This window comes from Petaurus breviceps, unplaced genomic scaffold, assembly GCF_028583685.1.
Source record: "Petaurus breviceps papuanus isolate PSGF00001 unplaced genomic scaffold, PetGlider_PUasm1.0 164, whole genome shotgun sequence".
NCBI lineage: Eukaryota > Metazoa > Chordata > Mammalia > Diprotodontia > Petauridae > Petaurus > Petaurus breviceps.
Window position 1 is genome coordinate 780,814 of NW_027185735.1, and position 22,545 is coordinate 803,358.

The 22,545-nt window shown below is 38.4% G+C and overlaps 1 protein-coding gene across 1 annotated transcript in view; it reads left to right on the forward strand.

Annotated features, from left to right (window-relative positions):
- Positions 1–22,545, forward strand: part of MDGA2 (MAM domain containing glycosylphosphatidylinositol anchor 2) — a 990,863-nt gene that overhangs the window by 53,307 nt on the left and 915,011 nt on the right. The gene's annotated exons all lie outside the window — the stretch shown is intronic.

Consider the following 22,545-nt stretch of genomic DNA (forward strand, 5'->3'; position numbering starts at 1 on the left):
ACCAAATTTTTCCATAATTTTCCACAAGACCTCATGACTGATAGTATCAAAGGCCTTGGTCAGATTGATGAATATTATGCATAGACCTCTGTTCTGCTAATGACATTTCTCTTGGAGTTGTTGGGTAGCAAACACCATATCAAACATTCTTCGGCTCTTTCTGAAGTCACACTGGCTTTTGTCTTCAAGATGAGGTATTAACTTATTAAGGAGGACTCCGCAAGAATCTTGCCAACAATGACCTAAGAGAGAGACCCTCCCCTCTAATTGTCATAGGACAATTTCTTTCCTTTGCCTTTACAGAGATGGACATTGGAAGCATACTTGAACTCCCATGGGAGTTCTTGTAAAAATTCAGTCAGCTTTTATATGAACAGTGAACCCGTTGCCCTTTAAGTCTCATCTGGAATCAGCATAGAATCAGCACCAGGCACTTTGCCATATGAGAAGAGCCTAATGGCATTCAAAACCTGTTCTTCAATTTGAAGTTCAGCTAGAGAGGGATTGACTTTGACCTGAGGTATATGGTCAGTGGCTTCAGCATTGATTAATGACTGGTGAGAGCACTATGAAAATGATCAGCCCAACTTTCCAGGATCATGTCCTTCACACATATCCTTCACTGTGGTTACACCAGCACTGAGTAATTGAAATGCATCATAGATATTTGTTTCAAAAATAGCTTTCAGGGTGTCATAAAAAGGTTACTATCAGTGTCAAACTGAATTTCACCTGCTGTCTTACTGGACCAAGAACCCTGCATCTGTCTAAGTTTCACTTGTAATTTTGATGGAGTTAAAAGCTGCCTTCTTAGAGATAGATGAACTATCCTGCTGGTAAACCCCATGAAGTGCTTGTTTTTAATTTAGCAGTTTCTGAATTTCCCCATCACTTTTGTTAAAATAATCTTGATGTTTGTAAGTGTTCTGGCCCAGATGAGTGCTATACATCAAATCTTTGAAAGCTGTCCAGTCTACTGTTTATAACCATGTCTTGGATCAGCTTTTCCCCCAAGTTAGCAATGAATTGTTCCAATTTGAAGAAATGCTCTAATCTGTTAACATTGAGTATTCTTATAGTTGTCTTGTCTCTAGTCTGCCACTTTTGTTGAATAAGAATCTTTAGCTTGGAGAAGATGAATCTGTGATCAGTCCAGCACTCTGCACCACGCATTAACTTTGTCACACTCACATCCTATCTCTTCTCCTTACAATGGCATAGTATATTAAATGCTAATGTTTCGCTGTGAGTGGCCCATGAAGTTTTATTTCATTTAGATAAGTGGAAGACAGTGTGAAGACAGTGAAGACAAAGTTGTGAGATGCAAAAGTCTTTAGTAGTCAATGACTGTTGCTGTTCCTATTTCTGTCTCCATTCTTCCCAAGGACTCAATACCATGTCTAATAGTTTGTACCTACTCTTGCATTAAAGTTGCTCAGAACTTTAAACTTGTCTGCTTTTGGCATACTAATGATGAGGATCTCCATGCCTTCATAAAATTTTTCCTTGATCTCATCAGGGTTTGTCATGGTGGGAACACCTACACTGATGGTGTTGGCATAGCACTTTCTTTCAAGAGACAACTTGCATTGTCATGAGCCTGTTGCTCATTCCTTTTGGGAGGGATACAAACTTGTTGACTAGATTAGTTCTGACTGTAAAACTTCACAGTGCTCCCTTTCACTGCAGTCACTCTAGAAAAACCATATATCTGACTCCAACTTTGGTAAGCTGGCCTTCATTTGCCAACCTTGTTTCACTCGGGGCTGTTATTTGGGTGTGATACCTGCTGAGTTCTCTGACAACAGCAGTTCATCTTTCAGTTCTACATATTTTGGAATCATCTTTGCCCAAATTTTTGTACATTTTTTTGTGTCTTGACTACAGAGAGGGATTCCCACCTGTCACAGTAAGCAGGCTAGGGTTGGGTGAAGCAGATAATTTTTAGGGCACCTATTCTAGCCCCTTTCTCATGCCAGGAGGTGATTGGTGAGTTTTTTTCAAAAAAGCTGCTCATATAACTGGGATTGAATTGAATTTCACTGCTGCTTCAGTCCAGTCAGAAGACAACTCTATGGCCTGGGTCACCTATGTGCAGGGTGACTACAGCTTCTAGTATATCCACACATGCTGCTTCATCACTTACCTGTTGCCACAGGGCTTTGAGGTAGGTAAAAATGGTAAAATATTATGGGTGATGTCTTTTAATTTGTGGATAAATTGGATTTAAGTGAGGCAGAGTTACACAAAGTTGTCAGCCTCACTTTCTTTTCCAGAATCATCAAAGTCCAGAGGCAAGACAAAGTCAAGATGACTGATGATGGCTTGGGATGAAGTGGATGACCTTGGCATCTTCCTTGTATAACCAAGTTGTAAGCGCTTCCCAGTGCCTGCTTCTTTCACCTTCATGGCTATTGGAACAAATTGTTCTAATTTACCAATTTCACCTGGGGACATCTTCACATGGTTAGGATAGACACCCCCCTAACTCACTGAAGAGTTTGAGACTCCTCAGTTTTCCTCAACCTTGTTTAGCCTGTCTGCTGAAATGGTTTTCCAGGGTGTGGTCGTTGTGTATGCTACAATTTCTTGGAGCTACAAGTGAGAATTGTGTGAATCAGGTGGACACTAAAAGTGGAAAGCAGCACAGAAAAGGGCTTGGCAGCCCTTATACCAGAGATACCAGTCTTTCTAGAAAACACCCTACACCCAAACTACTCATTATTTGACAAAAACTGCTGGATCACTGGAATTCAATCTGGCTGAACTCAGGCTTTGAAATTAGCATTACAAAATAATTTTATTACACTTAATATCATACAAATCTAAATACTTAGATATAAAATGTCACATCATAAACAAATTAGAGGATCAATGAAGACTTTACTTTTTGGATCTATGGATAAGGAAAGAGTTCAAGACTCAAAGCAAGGCATAGAAAGGGTCACATAAAATAAAAATATACAGTTGTGATTAAAGAAAATTTGACAGTTTTTGCACAAAGCCACTATGATTAGTTGCAATGATTTGAAGGGAATCAATGAAAAGGGGAAACAAATTTGCAGCTAATTTATCTTATAAGAGCCATTTTTCTAATTCATAATTGGTCAAAAGATATTAACAAGCAGTTCTCAAAGGGACATATCCAAATTACCAACAACTACATGAAAAATGTTCAAAATCACTGATAATTAGAGAAATGCAAATTAAAGGAGTTATGAGAGTCAACTTCACATGTGTCAAATTCACAAAGCTGACTAAAGAAAATTTAAAAAAAATGCTGCAGAATCTATGGGAAAATAGGCACTGTTTGTAGAGCTATATGAATTGGTGCAGCCATTCTACAAAGCATTTTGGAACTAAGCTCATAATATCAATAAACTAGGTGTATTTGACCCAGGGATAATTTTTTTAGCCTATATCTTAAAGAGTTCAAAGAAAACAAACAGTTATGTATAAAATTAATTATAGCAGATATTAGGTGATAGTAGGTGACATAAATTTGGGGACTTGGAGGGGGTATAGCACTGAAAATATATCAGAGTTCTTTTCTTCATCGAGAATAGGTACCTGTGGGGTGGCCAGGTAGCAGAGCGAGTAAGAACACCAGCTCCAGTGTCGGGATGACCTGGGGATCAAATCTGCGCTCAGATACTCAGCACCACACCCAGAAATAACTGGCCGTGTAACCTTGAGCAAGTTACTTAACCCCGATTGCTTTAAAAAAAATAAAGAATAGGTACCTGTTATTTAAGTGAATGACTAAAACAAACTGTGATAAATATACTATTATACCATAAGAAATGATAAATATGAGTAATTTAGATGGAGAATGAAGTAACTTTAAACAAGAGAGCATTATATACAAGAACTAAAATAATATAAACAAAAATGTTACTGAAACTGTCAAATTTGGATTACCTCTAATGACCAATCTTAATTCAGAAGAACATTCAGAGGCATACTCTCTGATCCCCATAGAGAAATTCAGAACTATGGTGGTGGAATGTTGCATATGCTCTCAGTTTCAGTGTCAATTGGTTTGTTTGTGAAAGGGAAAAATTCAGTAGTCATGTGAGCCTTATTGGAAAAACATTATAATGTTAAGATGCAAATCAACATACTTTGTCCAAAAACAAAGTTATAATTATCTACTAGGCTGCAGGACTTTAAATACAATTTTAATATTGGCAGGGAAAATCCCCACATATTTATTACTTATTGCCATTAGGTTCCTGATTCACACATAAAAAAAAAAACCCAAACCATTTTTGCTTTTGAAATAAGAAATCTAATTACAAGTTAATTAGCATAATGATTGCTGAATGAAAATTTAAAAAGAACAAATCAAACTGTTTTAGGGCAAACTTCCTAGACTGTTAGATTAGGAAGTTCATGTAGGCATAATTCACCTAGATTTTGGGAATTTGACAAAATCTCTCTTGTTATTCTTATGTAGAGGATGAAGAGATATAGACTAGATGATCATACACTTAGGTGAAGTTCTTTATAGTATGGCAATATGCCCAGACAAAAGAGTTGTAATAAATAGGTCATCATTCATGTGGAGAAGGTTGTTGCTAGTGAAGTGCCTAAGGAATCTGTTCTTGGTTGTATTTGCTTCAGCATATTTGTCAGTGACTTGGATGAAGACATATCTGATGTGCTTATCAATTTGTGGAATGCACAAGGCTAGCAAGAATAGATGACATGTTGGAAAAAGAAGTCCAGATTCTTAAAATATCTTAATAGACTAGAATATTTGGCCAAAGCTAACAGATTTCACATAATAAATGTAAACTCTTATAAGTGGATTCAAAATATCAATATGCACATGAAGAGGGAGAGGAAGTTATAGTTTCTGAAAAAGTTCTCAGGATTTTAGTGGATGGCAACCTTAATGTGCATCAAAGGTGTGAACATATTACCAAAACACAATCACACATACACACAAAATAAAAAAATAGTGTAATCTTAGGGTTTATTAAGAAAAATATAGTGTACATATAAGGAGATAATTTCTTACTCTGACCTAAAATAACTGGAGTGCCATGTTTAATTCTATACATCATATTTAAAGAAGGGACATCCACAAATGGGGAATTGCCCAGCAGAAGGTCAATAAGATGTCAAGAATATGCCATGCAAGGATTAGTTGAAGGAATTGTTTTTTTTCTTTTTGGCTTGGAGAAGGAAAGATTTGGGTAGGGTCCATCATAACAATCTTCTAGTAGTTAAGAGCTATTTTATCAAAGAGGGATTGTTAACTTGTTCTAATTATCCCCAGAGGGGATATTGCTGAGATATGAATTAGGCCTCATAACATTTAGAGCAATCCAAAAGTGATGTTGGCTACCTTGAGAAGTAGTGGGTTTGCCTGTACTTGAGGTCTCTTTTTGTTTGGCCTTAATTTTTTTTTCTTTTTGGAAGGGGGAATGTAGGGCAATAGGGGTTAAGTGACTTGCCCAAGGTCACATGGCTAGTTTGGCCTTCATTCTTGAAGAAGACTACGGAATCAAGAAGATGATATCGTGACTTGCAAGTCTACCAAGTGCTGAAAGTCCACTTGATGCAAAAGTGGTGGAAGGGAGGCTTGTTTAAGTATATTTTGTGATATTTGTCTTCTGAGTTCCTTCAAAGCTCTAAGATCCTTTAAACCATGTAATTTTCCAACCTTGAAAAGGTAGTTCTTTCTTCTATTGGGGCATGATAGAAGAAAGATGAGTTTTTTTCCCCCAGCTCTTGTTTAATAAAATGACATCAAACCTTTTAGAGAACCTCCTGATTCTCTTCAACTTGTCTCTTTAACTATCCAAGATCCCTCCACTTTCTTTTGCCCAAATAGAAAACACTACTACCAACAAATCTACAACAAAAAGTTCCAGTTTAGAGGAAAAAAAGGAAAGATGGTGATATGGGTCTGGTGTCTCTCAACTTTGTACATTGGGTTCAGAATACTTATTTTCACTAATTCCACGTAGAAAGGTGGGGCATGAGCTCTGCTTCATCTTCCAAAGACTGGGCCTCTGATTTCTAGCAACATACTCAGTTGAAGGAAATTCCACTGCTACAGAACAATTTGGAAGTACAGTAAATGATCCTTTGTATTTAACTACTCTGCATATATTTATAGTGATTCAAATGATTATTTATGTTGATATTTTTCATATGTATTTGGTATATCCCCCATTAGAATGTGAGTTCCTTTAAACCACTACTAGGCATATAACTCAAAGAAATAAAAAAAAAGATGAAAAGGACCTATATGTACAAAAATATTTTATAGCAATATTTTTTGGTAGCTAAAAAGGAAATATTCTCCTGTTGGGGAATGGCTAAACGAATTATGGCATATTGAGTAGTGGAATAATATTGTGCCATAATAAATTACAAAATGGATTATTTTAGTGGAAACTGGGAAGGTGTCTATGAACTGATACAGAGAAAAGTCATATAGAACTAGAACAGTTATAGAACTAGAATAATTTATTAAATGACAACGCTATAGAGGAAAACAATTTTGAAAGATGTTAGAACTCTGATCAATGTAATAATGAATGACAAATGCAGACTATTAAAGATAAAACATGGCCTCACCTACAACCAGAGATGTAATGAACTTAAAATGTAGAGAGACATACATTTTTGGGCAGATGATTATAAATGTATGTAAACATAAAGAAAAATAAAAATAACGTGAGCTCCTTTTGAATATATGTTGTTTTGTTCCTTTATATCCCTAGAGTTTAGCACAGTGCCCTTGCATATTAGTAGGTACTTAGCACATACTTGTTGATAAATGGTTAATAGAATTTCACTCACACATAAACTAATAAATGACATTGTCCAGATTTCCTGGAGCCTGCATGTATATGGTGATAACTTCAGTGTGCTAAAGCAAGGATTTTCATAGGATTATAGGATTTATAATTTGGAGGGACATTAGAAATCCTATTCCTTCTCATTTCACATGATGAAACTGAGACCCAATGAAGGTGGAACAATTTGACCAGAGTCTTGTAGATATGTTGTATAAGAGAAAAGATTCAAGCCTAGTTCCTTTGTTGACCCAAAATTCAGTGTTGTCAGTGGAGTCTCAATAATACATAGATAACCATAGAATGCTAATATTAGTACCGGAAAGAAACCTTAGGAGTTAATTTTCTTATCTAACACCCTATATCAGCAATGCAATATTCACAATGCCTACAGAAATTGTAAATATGCCAATGTGGTTATCAATCATAAATATATCAGGCTTTCTATATGGGGTATGAAGCTGGAACATTTATTAAAATACCAAAAGACTGAGTCCCCAAACCAGAAAGTCAAAGCCATCAGAGTAGTTATGAAATTGGCACAGGTAGATAAAGTAGAAAGCACCCACATTCTCAAGCCTTTAAAACAGAACAGGCTACCTCAGGCAAAGGTCCTCCTCTCTCCACTCACAGCAACCCCACCCAGCGTCCAGGAAGTGTGCTCCCAGCAGCTCTGGCCCCTGGCAGTCCTCAGCAGGAGTCCTTAGCAGAAATTCTGGCTGACTCAAAAAGGGGTTCACTCTTCCGCTGCTGCTGCTGCCACTGTCACCGCCACTGCTAGCCACCATAGGAACTCTAGCTTGGCTTCCGCCTCCTCCCGCTCCACCCCTTTCTGCTATGTCAGCAAGTCCAATGGGGCATGGAAGATCTTTAAATCCCATAACCCTTACATTTGGCCCCAAGATCTTTCATGTCCCTTACTTGGCAAAAATACATTAGGAATAACTGGTGTCAACAGAATTTCACAACAATATAACAAGGATAGCACACAATAAACCCAGAAAACCATATTTTAGGGTGGGGCTTGAGCACAAGCTCCCCATCATTTCCCCCACCCCGAAAAAATGGGGCCCCAAGATCTTGTGGAAAGGGGTGAAGGTCTCTTCTTCCATGGCTACTTGCTGCTGAAATCGGATGTAGAGCTGTCCCTGTCCCAGGGGTCCCATTTGAGAGGTCAGTTCTTAATATGCTTGATGCCAGGTCCAAGGGTGACACATCACAGTTGCAGACAGGGGGTGACATCCAGCTTAAGCTATCAGGCATCTACAGGTGGAGGGTACCAAGCCTGTGGAAAAAAAAATCTAGCAAACAAGATGAACAGACAACAAAATCAAGAAAAAGCAAAGAGACAATAACCAGATTATTGTAGCCTCACTCACGGTAGAATAAATGAGTTAAGGGTACAATTTTGTAATCATCTTCTCCAGAATAAACAACAGTTACAGTGTTATCCCTCCCATATGCTATAATCTCTGCAGCCTTTGGAACATCATCTAGCTTCCGTTTTACCCATATTTTAGCTCCTGATTTTATTCTATCAGTAGAACCAAATCCTTCAGTTCCTCTGACAGTTATTTTGGAAGGAGGGTCAGTTTTTACAAGTGGTATTGTTTTACAAGGAATGATAATCACTTGAACTATCCTATCATTTTTATGAATCTGTATGGGCCCTTCACCTAAATTCTGGAATGTTACAACAATTTCTCCTCGATAATTAGAATCTGTTACTCCAGCCAATACATGTATTCCTTGAGCTGCTAATCCTGATTTGGGTAAAATCTGTCCAAAGTGATTTTTAGGGATTCTTATGCATATCCCAGTGGAGATTTTTCTTATTTCTTTTCTGTCCAACCAAAAGTCCTCTAAACAATGTAAATCATACCCCACCGAACCAGGTGTTCCTGGGTATGGTGCTGGGACATCTGGCCTCAAGGTCCAATACACAATATTTTGGATCTTATGTGTTTGTTGTTTTCTAATTTGCAGATTTGGGGTCATCATTCTGGCTAGAGGTGTACTTCCTCCCAATGGTCTATTATTCAAATTATGTAAAGCCATGAACAAATTATCCTTCCAATGTTGATATGAATTATTGGAACATAACTTCCTCAACTATTCTTTCAGTAATCCATTCATTCTTTCAATTAACCCAGATGCTTCTGGATAACATGGAATATGATATATCCATTCTATATTGTTTAGTATACAAAACTTCTTCATTTCATTACCTTTGAAATGTGACTCATTGTCACTTTGAATCTGCATTGGGGTTCCATAATATAGACTTATGAGATCTAGAGTTTTACAAGTGTTTTTTCTGAGTTTCATTCTTATAAGGACAAGCCACTAGTACACCTGAATAGGTGTCAACACAAGTACATATAAATCTGCATCTTTTATCCAGTGGTAGTGGACCAATATAATCTATTTGCCAGATTTGGGCTGGGACTTTTCCTCTTGCTATCTCTCCAGTTACTACCCGAGGAACAGTTTGCTCCTTTTCCATGGACATATATGACATTCTTCTGCTATCTGTTTTAACAGTGAATGAGAGATACTAATATCTGGATCTTGTGCCCAGTGGTGTGTGGCCTGGACCCCCAAACGGCCTGCTGTTTGGTGGACCCATTTTGCTAATACCGGATCATCAGTTGTTGTCAAAGTAGGGACAATATGTTCAATAGTAATCTTTGCCAGTCGATCAGCATGAGCATTGTATTCATGTTCTGGCGTGGTGAGGGCCACATGAGCATCTACATGGAAAGCTGTCAAGTCAGTGACCAAAGACATGTTCCATATATCTTCCCATAATTCTTTGCCCCAGACTTGTTTGCCATGAATTTCCCATTTTTCCACATGGGCATCCATGTAACCAACCTATTAGCTACCGCCCATGAATCAGTGAATATATGACGCTGTCCTCCTTGTTCTATTTTGACGGTTTGATATACTGCCATAAGTTCAGCATATTGACTACTTCAACCTATCACAGTACTTTCCAAAGTCCTTCTAGTACATGGGTTATAGGCCACTGGTTTCCAATATCTTTTTTGGCCCAAATATTTTGCTGTCCCATCAGTAAACCATGCATGTCTCTTTTGTTCCTCAGTTAATACATCATATCCCTCATTCCATTTTACAGTGGACTGTACCAACTGTTGCTTTGGCTCAGGGGGTGTGTCATTCCTCTCAATTTCTATGTTTGCTACAGATTCATGTAGAGCAGAGACTCCACTTTTGCCTGTTTTCGCTCTATTTTGAATATACCACTTCCATTTGATTATGCTAGTCTCTTGGGCATGTCCAATTCTGTGAGAAGCTGGGGTACTCATTACCCAGGTCATAATCGGGATTCCAGGTCTTAATATCACTTCATGGCCCAGAGTCAGTTGTTCAATCTCCAGCAAAGCCCAATATGCAGCTAAGAACTGCTTTTCAAAAGGTGTATACTGGACTCCAGATGAAGGGAGTTTCCTACACCAAAATCCCAAAGGTACATTTCGGCTTTGTTGTTTTTGCCATAATCTCCAGTTTGCATAATCATCTTGTACAGTCACTTGCAATTCCACTGGACCATTTTGCATGGGCCACACATCTAGGGCCAATTGTATGGCAGCCTTGGCTTCTTCAAAAGCTTTACTCTTCTCAAGTCCCCAATCGAATTCATATTTCTTCCGTGTGACTCTATATAAAGGTTTTAAAATCTGTTCCAAATGTGGAATGTGGTGCCTCCAGTATCCAAACAATCCTATCAACTTTTGGGTCTCCTTCTTATTGGTAGGGGTAGGAAAATCCTGAATCTTTTGTCGGGCTTGAGGAAGAATCTCCTGTAGCCCCTTGTTCCATTGTATACCCCAGAATTTCACATTTTGAGCTGGTCGTTGAACCTTTGCAGGGTTAATTTCCCACCCTTTACTTTTCATGTGCTCAATTAGAAGGGTCAAACTCCTTTCCACTTCTTTTGCATCTTTTCCCTGTATCATGATATCATCAATGTAGTGGGTAAGCTGTACACCAGGTAGCTTTAATTCATCCAACTGTTCAGCCACAATCCTGTGACAAATAGTGGCAAATATTTGGACCCTTGTGGCAAGTGGGTGAAAGTATATTGTCTACCCTGCCAAGTGAAAGCGAATTGGTCCCATTCTTTAGGGTCTATTGGGATGCTGAAGAAGGCATTTGCCAAGTCAATAACTGCATACCAAGTCCCATCATATGTCTGGATCCTTTCTATTAGGGTGATTGTATCTGGAACAGCAGCATACAAAGAAGGAGTCACCTTATTCAACTGTCTATAAACCACAGCCATTCTCCATGTCCTATCTGATTTTCTTACTGGCCAGACAGGATTATTCCATCTTGTGGTTATAGGGACTAACACTCCTGCTTCAACATATTCCTTTATAGTAGTGGTAATTTCATCTTGCCCACCTGGCATATGATACTGTTTTAAAGTAATTACTTCACAAGGTTCACGTAAAGTGATTTTGTCCATTTTTATTTTTCCCACTAAAAATGTATTATTTCCTCTCTTCCTTACAGCAAATTGGTATCTCCCTTCAGGTAAATTCAGAGTCATGCTTCTCAATACATCTATTGCAATGATGTATTCAGGAATGGGTACAACAACCACAGTATATTCTTTCTTAGGCAACTGCCCAATTTTCATTGTTATTTTAACTTGTCTGGCTGATATTTAAGCCCCTCCTAGACCTGTGCTGGTAATAGGAGTTCCATGTTTAAACTTATCAGGGTTTCTATAGGTAAGTGTGGCCTCAGCTCCAGTATCCAGCAGTGCCCTAGTCACTGTAGTTGATCCATTCTTCCAATATATTGTTAAACCAATATGGGGTCTGCAATCTCTTCTGCATATTTCTTTTATCTGGGCTGGGGCTTGGCCTATCTCCTATTCTCCCTGAAGGTGGGGCAAACTTGGATACAAAGATTCAGATTCAGGAGTACCTGCAGGGGTGGTTCCTGCTTTCCTATTCATTCTAATGCTAAGTACCTTTTCTTGGTACAGCTTATGAAGCTCTTTAGTTGGGATACCATCTATTCTTCTAAAGTCCACCCCTGCTCTTAATAGAGCAGTAAACAGTTCCCTTCTTGTTGGTCTATTTTGTCTCTGAATCCTCTGGTTGTTTACTCTTCTCTCTTGAGGAAATTTGTCTTTTTCCCATTCCCCTAGGGGGAAAATTTTTTGTGAAAAAAAAAATTAATTGTGAAATCTTACCCAACACCTCTGAAAGAGGGTGCCCTATTTCTCCAATTAATAGAGTCAGAATTAGGTGCTTATAAGCAGAAGGAGCCATCTTCCCTATGATATTTCTATGAGGAACTCCTAGGGGGTATCATAATATGCATTTGCATCTCCAGTCATGATAGCAGTTTTCATTACCTCCTCCTTTAGCTATCATACAGTCTCTAAGTGAGTACCAGGGTCTGTCTCCCCTAGGCCACATAAGATTCAATAGGATATTGCTTTTTGCATCCCTCTGCAGCTAAAGCTAACAGATTAGTTTTGTTGTTACCTCCTTGCATATGGTGATCCCTAAAAGCTTGGTGTACAAAATGATTCTGACTGATACTTATGAATTTTAAACAGTCCTTACTGTCCAGTGTTATTCCTCTGGTGCCTTCATCAGTGATTCTTACTATCCAAGACACTAAAGACTCCCCCATTCTTTGGGTGAATCTACTCAATATATCAGTGATCTCCTGTTGAGTGAAATCCTCAGTCATCACCCTGGACTCTGTTTTGCCCCGGTGGTTCTCATGTCTTCTTCTTCTTCGTATGGGGAGAGCTTCTACATTAGAAGACTCCTCATCTAACCTTGCTACATTCTCCTCACACACATTCTCCTGGAAGCTGTCATGGCAACTCTGTCCAGCCTGTACAATACCTGCATGCACATTCCTTCTGCTAGTTTTTTGCTTCCTTTTAGCTACATGAACAGTAGCTTGTTCCTGGACCACACGAGTCTGTCTCATTTGCTCTTCTGAATGCTGTGACACAGAAGAATCTTCAGGCAAACCAGCTGACTCCCTAGCTATCTGAGCTCTTTCCTCCAGCAGCTTATCCCTACTTTTACACATAAGGAGATAACTTGTTAGCAGGATCCAGCCTCTCCTGCACACTCCTGCCAGTTCTTTGCCTGGTTCTATGGGTATTCCTTGCAAACATCTTTCCAAATCTCTAGGTTCTCCCTCTGTTAGACTTTGTTCCCAGTTTTCTCAGGGCCCTGTGCTTTTGGCCCATTCTCTGGCTAGAGAGGAATAAGGCAAATCCTCCCATCCTGAAATAGCCATTTTCCCTCTAAAGCCCTACTGCTTCCAAATAGAGGTTTGACATTTTGTGCCATCCTAGTCACCAAATATATCAGCAATGCAATATTCACAATGCCTACAGAAATTGTAAATATGCTGATGTGGTTATCAATCACAAAATATATCAGGCTTTCTATATGGGGGATAAAACTGGAACATTTATCAAAATACCAAAAGACTGTGTCCCAAAACCAGAATGTCAAAGCCATCAGAGTAGTTATGAAATTGGCACAGGTAGATAAAGTAGAAAGCACCCACATTCTCAAGCCTTTAAAGCAGAACAGGCTACCTCAGGCAAAGGTCCTCCTCTCCCCACTCACAGCAACCACCCAGCATCCAGGAAGCAAGCTCCCAGCAGCTCTGGCCCCTGGCAGTCCTCAGTAGGAGTCCTTAGCTGAAATTCTGGCTGACTCAAAAAGGGGTTCATACTTCCGCTGCCTCTGATGCTGCTGCCGCCATCGCCGCCACTGCTAGCCACTGCAGGAACTCTAGCTTGGCTTCTGCCTCCTCCTGCTCCACCCCTTCCTGCTATGTCAGCAAGTCCAATGGGGCATGGAAGATCTTTAAATCCCATAACCCTTACACACCCTCATTGCACACATGAGAAAACTAAGAAACAGAAAAGGGAAATGATTTACAAAAGTCTTACAGTTAATGAGCAGCAAGATTGGAACTAGAACTCAGGTGTCCTGATTTGCTCTCCAGGAGTTTTTCTCCTCTGAATCATCTATAATACCTTGTCTGGCCACAAATAAGCTGACCTAGCAATTTACAAAACAACAAAAGTCACAGTTCTGACTATATTATACACCCTTCTCACCTCTCTGTCCCTATTAAAAAAACCCCCAAAACTTCAGTGACTTCAAATAACCTTTAGAATATTTGGAAACTTTTTGTTTTATTTTGTTTTGTTTTGAATGAATACTAAAAAGAGCCTAACAGTTGCCTCAACATCATCAAGTATGTGTATAAGCAGAAAAGGCAATGGTTTAGTTCTATAATCTCTACTCACTAGTTTCAAGCATCTCATTACTCTAGTCTGTACTCCCTTTAGGTGTCAAATTGATTTTCCTAAAGCACAGTTTGGGCAACTAGGTGGTACAGTGGCTAAAGTGCTGAGCCTGGACTCAGGAAGATTTATCTTTGGAAGTTCAGATTTGACCTCAGATATTTACTGGTTGTGTGACCTTGGGTGAGTCCCTTGACCATGTTTGCCTCTGTCTACTCATTTGTAAAATGATTTGGAGAAGGAAATGGCAAACCACTCCAGTTTCTATGCCAAGAAATTCCCAAATAGGGTCACAAAGAGCTCGACATGAGTATAATAAATGTGCAACAAAATAAAAAAATCACAGTTCTGACTATATCATATACCCCTCTCACCTCTCTGTCCCTATTAAAAGAAAAAAAAAACTTCAGTCACTCCAGATTACCTCCAGGATCAAATATAAATCAATTTCCTCTTTGCTTTTAAAGCCCTTCATAACCTGACTCATTCCTATCTTTCTACTCTTCTTATATTTAACACCCCTCCATTATTTTTGTGTTCTAGTTACACTGATCTCATTGTTGTTTCTGGAACAAGACACTATCTTGGAGTCCAGGCAATTTTTTCTGACTAAACACCATGCCTAAAAGTCTCTCTTACCATCTCTGCCTCCTGGCTTCCTTGACTTCATTCAAATCTCAGTTAAAGTCATTACCTTCTGCAAAACCTTTTTCCCAGTCTTCCTTAATCTTAGCGTATTCTTTCAGAGGTCAACCCCAACTTATTTTTGGTCCAAATCTTGTTTGTACATAGTTATGTGCTGTCCTTCCATTAGACTGTGAGTTCTTTGATAGCAGAACCTGTTGTTTGTTTGTTTGTGTGTGTGTGTTTTGTATGTGTGAGTAGTTGTTACTGTTAAATTTTTTTGGGGGGAGCTTTCTCTGTATCCCCATCAGTTAACATAACATCTGGCATATAGGAGGCATTTAACTTGACTTGTAATTTGAGAAGGGGCTGCAGGTGGAAGGTGGTCTATAATTAGAACTTTGTTTAGATCATCTATGCAGGACTAATGAGAAGTTGTGGACAAAAATCACAGAGATTGTAAAGGCATATAAACATTGTCAGAAAGCATGGTTAGAAGGTATACACACAACCCTAAGGTCAGAGATATACCAGAACTCATTAATTGTTATGGAAAGAGGTCTCTGATAAAATCTGCTAAAAATCATAGATATGATTTTGACAAATGTTAAACACTTATAATCTAGCATATTTATAGTAGCTTATACAAAACTCAGAATAAAATTTTTAAAAATATTAATACTAGAAGGTACCCTAGAAGTTGCCTGAGTTGAAAGGGGAATTTGATCGCTTTGACACCTAGATAGTAATAAGAGTTTACATTAACTAGCAATTTACAGTTTGTAAAGTGCTTTTGTCACAACTTTAGGGGAGTGATGTGGCAAGTATGATCCCCATTTTATGAACAATGACATGGAGACTCTGAAGGTTTAAATGACTTGCCCATTATCACATAGCTAGCAACTATCTAAGATGAGTTTTGAATCCATTTCTTCTGTCTCTAAGCCCAGCTCAGTATCCACCACATCATGATGTTAGTGTTATTGAGGACCTTAAATCTCATTTATACCCATCCTACCATTGTACACCTGAGAAAACAGACCCATAGAGGATAAGTTATTTGATCAGAGTTATGTCATTGTACACGTGAGAAAACAAACCCATAGAGAATAAATTATTTGACCAAGGTTATGCCACTAATATGTGGCAGAAATAGTACTGAAAATCAGGTACCCAGGCTTCAAACTCAGTGGTTATTTTTTTAACATTTCCTAGATACACATTTAAGACTTTGGTTCTCTTACTTGTGACATTAGTCACTTCACAGGTACCTTTGAATAGCTTTATCTTTGTTTAAAACAGGGAGAAAACAACTGCTACTTGCCGTAATCCATGGGGATATGAAAAGAACATGCCTGTGGAAGACTTGGAAAAAGTGAAATTAAATGAACCTGTTAAATACCAGGTGCTGGATTTTATAAATGCCACTCAAAAGGTATACATAAACTGAGGGAAATGAATTAGAAATGAAACAAACAAAAGCTTTCGTGGCCTTTGAAGAGACAATACAAGCTCTCTACCTTATGCTTTAGTGATAGAACATTTGGTCACTGGACAGAGCTGTTATTATTATAATGAGACTTAGGTTCTCTGTGCAAGAGGAGAATAAAATGCACAGTGGCTCACAACCATACCAACCTATGTATCTATGTATCTATCTATCTATCTATCTATCCATCTATACATTTTTCTTGGCTTGGAAGAAAGTAGCAGCAGCAGCAATTTAGAGCATAACACAAAATGCTCACAAGTGTCTGGCAAATTATACAAATACCACAAGCTCCTATCACATTGTAAGTAGGACAATGACATCTACCTGTTGACATATTACCTCTCCTTCAAGATTCAGATATTACCTCCACTATAAAATCTTGCCTCATTTTCTTCTGTTGCCAATTAGAAGTAATCTCTCTTTTATCTGTTGTCTAGTAATTTGTATCACTCTTAAACTCTTATTTTAGTGCATATAGAAGGTCTTATAATAACTGTATGGTACCATATCTTTGTGTATGAGCCATGTCCATTCCCTTCTCTGCCATAAGTTCTATGAGGGTAGGCATAGTAATGAGAAGACCTGAAATTTCATTGGTATAGGGAACTCAATGGTAAGGAAACTCTCTCTATTGATGCAGGTTAGGAATTGATCTGTACTCTTTACAGTTTAAAAAAGTTTTTGCTTAAAACACTTAAAGTTTAAGGGACCTGTCCAGGGACACAGAACCAATATATCAGAGCTAGCCCCTGAACTTAGATCTTCTTTGTTTCAAGGCTAACTCTTTATCTGCTGAGCATGTTGCATCTCATAAGGGCTGCATTTTGATTATTTCCCTACCTCCTACCTAGCAGAGTGATTTGAAGTTAGATTGTACACATTAAGTGACTATCAAGTGCCTATTTAGTGTCAAAAGACATGGGGTTCTATTTTTGGCTCTGAACTGCTTATTCGAGGTCAACAACTAACAAGTCATACAATATCACGCAGTCTTAGGTGAAATGGGCTAAAAATTCATGCCCTTGCTGATTCCCTAGAGTGGTTGTGAGAATCATAGGAGATTATAGGTTCAAGTGCTTTAGAAATTCTGAAGTCCCATATAAATTTAAGGTACTGAAACGATTAATATTCTTGTTGCATGCTTATAGGTGAGACAGAGTGATGCTCAGACCTGTCTGTGTGGGAGTGATATGTCAAAAAAATGAAAGGGGGGCAAGAAAGGAAAGTCTATAGCAACCCTACTTTTATTTATATAAGCAGCAATCATTAATATGAATACTGCTATGTCTATTGTCCAGTTCCATGGATTTGTAAATTTGGTATTTTATTTTATTTTAAAGCAATCGGGGTTAAGTAACTTGCTCAAAGTTACACGGCCAGTTATTTTTGGGTGTGGTGCTGAGTATCTGAGCCCAGATTTGATCCAGGTCATCCCTACACTGGAGCTGGTGCTCTTACTTACTGAGCCACCTGGCCACCCAATTTGGTTTTTTATTAAATGTTATTTTTCATTTTTAATGATATATTAAATAAGACTTTTACAGCAAATTTAGGCTGGAATGGTTGAACAACTTATTTTTAAAGAAAATTCTAGAGCATCTTCTTTTCATGACTTTATTAATTTTTTTAAAAATGCCTACATTCAAAATTTCTGTAGAAGCTTCAGCAGGCGTTTTTTCTTATATTATCTTTTCTGCAAATTGCTTGAGCAAAAGCCAATTTATGATGAAGGAATATAAATCAAATGAAGCAATTACAACCAACAGTTTCAGTTCAATTTCTGTGTTCTAAAATGCCTGCAGTAACCTAGTGATCCACCATGTTTTCTCTCCTTTCTACTGCTTTTTAGCTTTAGTTCTGTCCTCCCAAGCCCTCTTCTCTCTCCTATCTCTGTCTCCAGCTATTTTTATCAAATGCTTTATTAACTTCTAGTGTACATCATTCATTTCTGCAAGATTTTGAGTTACAAATTTTCTGCCCGTTTTTCCCCTACCCACCTCCCCAAAATAACGATCCCACTGGATATCCCCTCCTCCAATCTGCTCTCTCCCATATCTTCTCCCACCCCCTCTGACTTTCCAGTAGGGCACGGTGGATCTCTATGCCCCAGTGCCTTTATATCTTATTTCCCAGTTACATGTAAAATAATAATAGTACTTATGTATATACATATATTTAAACATTTGATTTTAAAACTTTGAATTCCAGATTCTTTCCCTTCCTCCCTTGTTACCCACCCTTACTTGGAAGATAAACAATTCAATATAGGTTGCACATGTGTAGCTATGCAAAACATTTCCATAGTGGATATATTGTAAAAGATTGACTATATTTCCCTTCCTTCTATCCCACCTCCCACTTGTTCTATTCACTACTTTGATCCTGTCCCTTTTCAAAAGTGGGTGGTTCCAAATTCCTTCCCCCCCAGCCTGCCCTCCCTTCCATCATCCTCCTTCTCATCCCCTTCCCCCCTACTCTCCTGTAGGTGAGATACCCTATTTAGTGTGTATGTCATTCCCTCCCTAAGCCAAATTCAATGAGAATAAGGTTGACCCATTCCTTTTTGCCTTCCTGTTCTTCCCTCCATTGTAACCATTTTCCCTTGCCTCTTCTATATGAGATAGTTTACCCCATTCTTTCCCTCCCCATCTCCTCTCATTATATTCCTCTCTCACCTCTTAATTTCACCTTTTAAATATCACCTCTTCCTATTAAATTGGTCCTGTGCCCTCTCTCTATATATATACCTGTACACATATATATACACATTCACATATGTATTCATATGTCCATATACCCTCCTATATAGACATATATATGTATGTATACCTCCACATACTCTGCCTGGTCACACACCTCAGGATATCCACCATAGACAGCAATCCAGATCCAATCTGGTTAAAGCAAGAGCGATTACCCCTCAAACTGGTTGCTTTGTCCCCGTACAATCTGCCAGCCAGGAGCTGAAGCTGTACATAAATACATACATACATATAATTTGCTATTGAAGGAAATAGAAATGTGTATATATATGTGTATGTATGTATGTATATATGGGTGTGTGTGTGTATATATATATATATATGTATGTATGCACATTTCTATTCCTTTTAACTATTCTCATACTGAGAAAAGTTTCATAAGTTAGGATTATTGTCTTTCCATGTTGGAATGTAAATAGTTGAACTTTGATAAGTTCCTTATGATTTATTTTCCCTGTTTACCTTCTCATGCTTCTCTTGCTTCTTGTATCTGAATGTCAAATTTTCTAATAAGCTCTGTTTTTTTCATCAAGAATGCTTGAAAGTCCTCTATTCCACTGAATGACCATATTTCCCCCTGAAACATGATAATCAGTTTTGCTGGGTAGGTGACTTTTGGTTTTAATCCCAGCCCCCTTGACCTCCGGAATGTCACATTCCAAGCCCTTCGATCACTCAGTGTAGAAGCTGCCAGATCCTGTGTTTTCCTGATTGTGTTTGCACAATATTCAAATTGTTTCTTCCTGGCTGCTTGTAATATTTTCTCCTTGATCTGGGAATTCCAGAACCTGGTTATAATATTCCTAGAAGTTTTCTTTTTGGGATCTTTTTCAGGAGATAATTGGTGGATTCTATCAACTTCTATTTTGCTCTCTGGTTCTAAAACATCAGGGCAATTTTCCTTGAGAATTTCTCGAAGGATGATTTCTAGGTTCTTTTTTTGATCATGGCTTTCATTTAATCCAATAATTTTTAAATTATCTATCCTGAATCTATTTTCCAGGTCAGTGGTTTTCCCAATGAGATATTTCACGTTGCCTTCTATTTTTTCATTTGTTTTGATCTTGATTTCTCATAAAGTCAGTAACTTCCATTTCCTCCAATCTAATTCTGAAAGAAAGGTTCTCTTCAGTGAGCTTTTGAGATTCTTTTTCCATCAGGCAAATTCGTTTTTTTAAGGAATTCTTCTCCTCATTGCCTTTTTGAGCCTCTTTTGACATCTGGGTTAGTCTATTTTTTAGGGTGCTATTTTCTTCATTCAGGTTGTTGACTCTCATTTCTTATTTTTTTATTTGTTTTTTTTTTACTTAAAAAATGCTTTATTACCGTATGATTTACATCATTCGTTTCCACCAGATTTTGAGTTAAAAAATTTCTTCCCACTTTTCCCCCACCCACCACCCCAAAATAGCAGTCCCACAGGATATCCCCTCCTCCAATCTGCTCTCTCCCATATTTTCTCCCATACCCCTTTAGACTTTTCCAGTGGATCTCTATGCCTCAGTGCTTGTATATCTTATTTCCCAATTACATGTAAAATGGTATTAATAATTGTATACATATATACACACATATGTACTTATATATGTATATATATATATATTTGAATATTTGATTTTAAAACTTTCAATTCCAGATTCATTCCCTTCCTTCCCCATCACCCACCCCTACTGGGAAGACAAGCAGTTCCGTATAGGTTGTACATGTGTGGCTAATGAAAAAACAACAACATAGTAGATATGTTGTAAAAGACTGACTACACTTCCCTCCCTCCCATCCCACCTCCCACCCGCTCCACTCTCAACCCTGATCCCGTCCCTTTTCAAAAGTGGCAGCTTCCAACTTCCCTCCCCCCCCCCCGCCTCCCCTCTCCTCCCTCCCCCCCCCCCCCCCCCCCCCCCCCATTCTCCTGGAGGATGAAATACCCTATTTAGTGTGTATTTCACTCCCTCCTCAAGCCAGATTCAATGGCAATAAGGTTGACCCATTCCATTTTGCCTTCCTATTCTTCCCCTCCGTTGTAATCATTTCCCCTTGCCTCTTCTATGTATACCTGTAAACATATATACACACATTCACATATGTATTCATATGCCCATATACCCTCATATATAGTATGTATGTGTGTGTGTGTGTATACATTTCTAATCCCTTCAACTACTGAGAAAAGTTTTATAAGTTACAATTATTTTTTTTTCCATGTAGGAATGTTAATAGTTCAACTTTGATAAGTTCCTTATGATTTCTTTTCCCTGTTTACCTTCTCATGCTTCTCTTGCTTCTTGTATCTGAATGTCAAATTTTCTATTCAACTCTGGTTTTTTTTTACTTGAAAGTCCTCTATTCCACTGAATGACCATATTTCCCCCTGAAACATGATACTCAGTTTTGCTGGGTAGGTGACTCTTGGTTTTAATCCCAGCCCCCTTGACCGCCAGAATATCACATTCCAAGCCCTTTGATCCCTAAGTGTAGAAGCTGCCAGATCCTGGGTTATCCTGATTGAGTTTCTACAATATTCAAATTGTTTCTTCCTGGCTGCTTGTAATATTCTCTCCTTAATCTGGGAATTCTGGAACCTGGCTATAATATTCCTATGAGTTTTCTTTTTGGGATCTTTTTCAGGAGGTGATGGGTGGATTCTTTCAACTTCTATTTTGCCCTCAAGTTCTAAAACATAGAGGCAGTTTTCTTTGAGAACTTCCTGGAGGATGCTTTCTAGGTTCTTACTTTGGTCATGGCTATCAGGTAGTCCTATAATTTTTTAAATCATCTCTCCTGGATCTATTTTCCAGGTTAGTGGTTTTTGCCATGAGATATTTCACATTGCCTTCTATTCTTTCATTTCTTGGGATCTGTTTAACAGCATCTTGATTTCTCATAAAGTCATTAGCTTCCATTTGCTCCAATCTAATTCTGAAGCAATGATTCTCCTCATTGAGCTTTTGAGATTCTTTTTCCATCTGGCAAATTCGACTTTTTAAGGCATTCTTCTCCTCATTGCCTTTTTGAGCCTCTTTTGCCATTTGAATTAGCCTATTTTTAAAGGTTTGATTTTCCTCAGTGAGGCTGTTGACTCTCATTTCATAATTTTCTTGCATCGTTCTCAATTCTCTTCCCAATTTTTCCTCCACTTTTCTTATCTGCTTCTTAAGGTCCTCTATGGCCTGTAACCAGCTTGTATTTTCCTTTGAAAGTTTTGGTGCAGGAGTTCTGACTTTACTGTTTTCCTCCTTTTCCATGCCTTGCTCCTTCTTGTCCCCAAAATGGGAGTGTAATGTTGGAATCTTCTGTCTGCTTTGTTTCCTTTGCCTGCTCATTTTGCTACTCAATTACTTGACTTTTGTACTTTTTGCCACAGTAGGACTCTGCCATCACATAGGGGAGCTTTCGCCCCAAATGCTGGGGTTTTCTCAGCTGCTGGAGGTATTAGATGGGTGGCCTCTCTGAGGTCTTACAGGCTCTGGCAAGCTGGACACACACCTCAGGGCCTCCACCCTAGACTGCAATCTA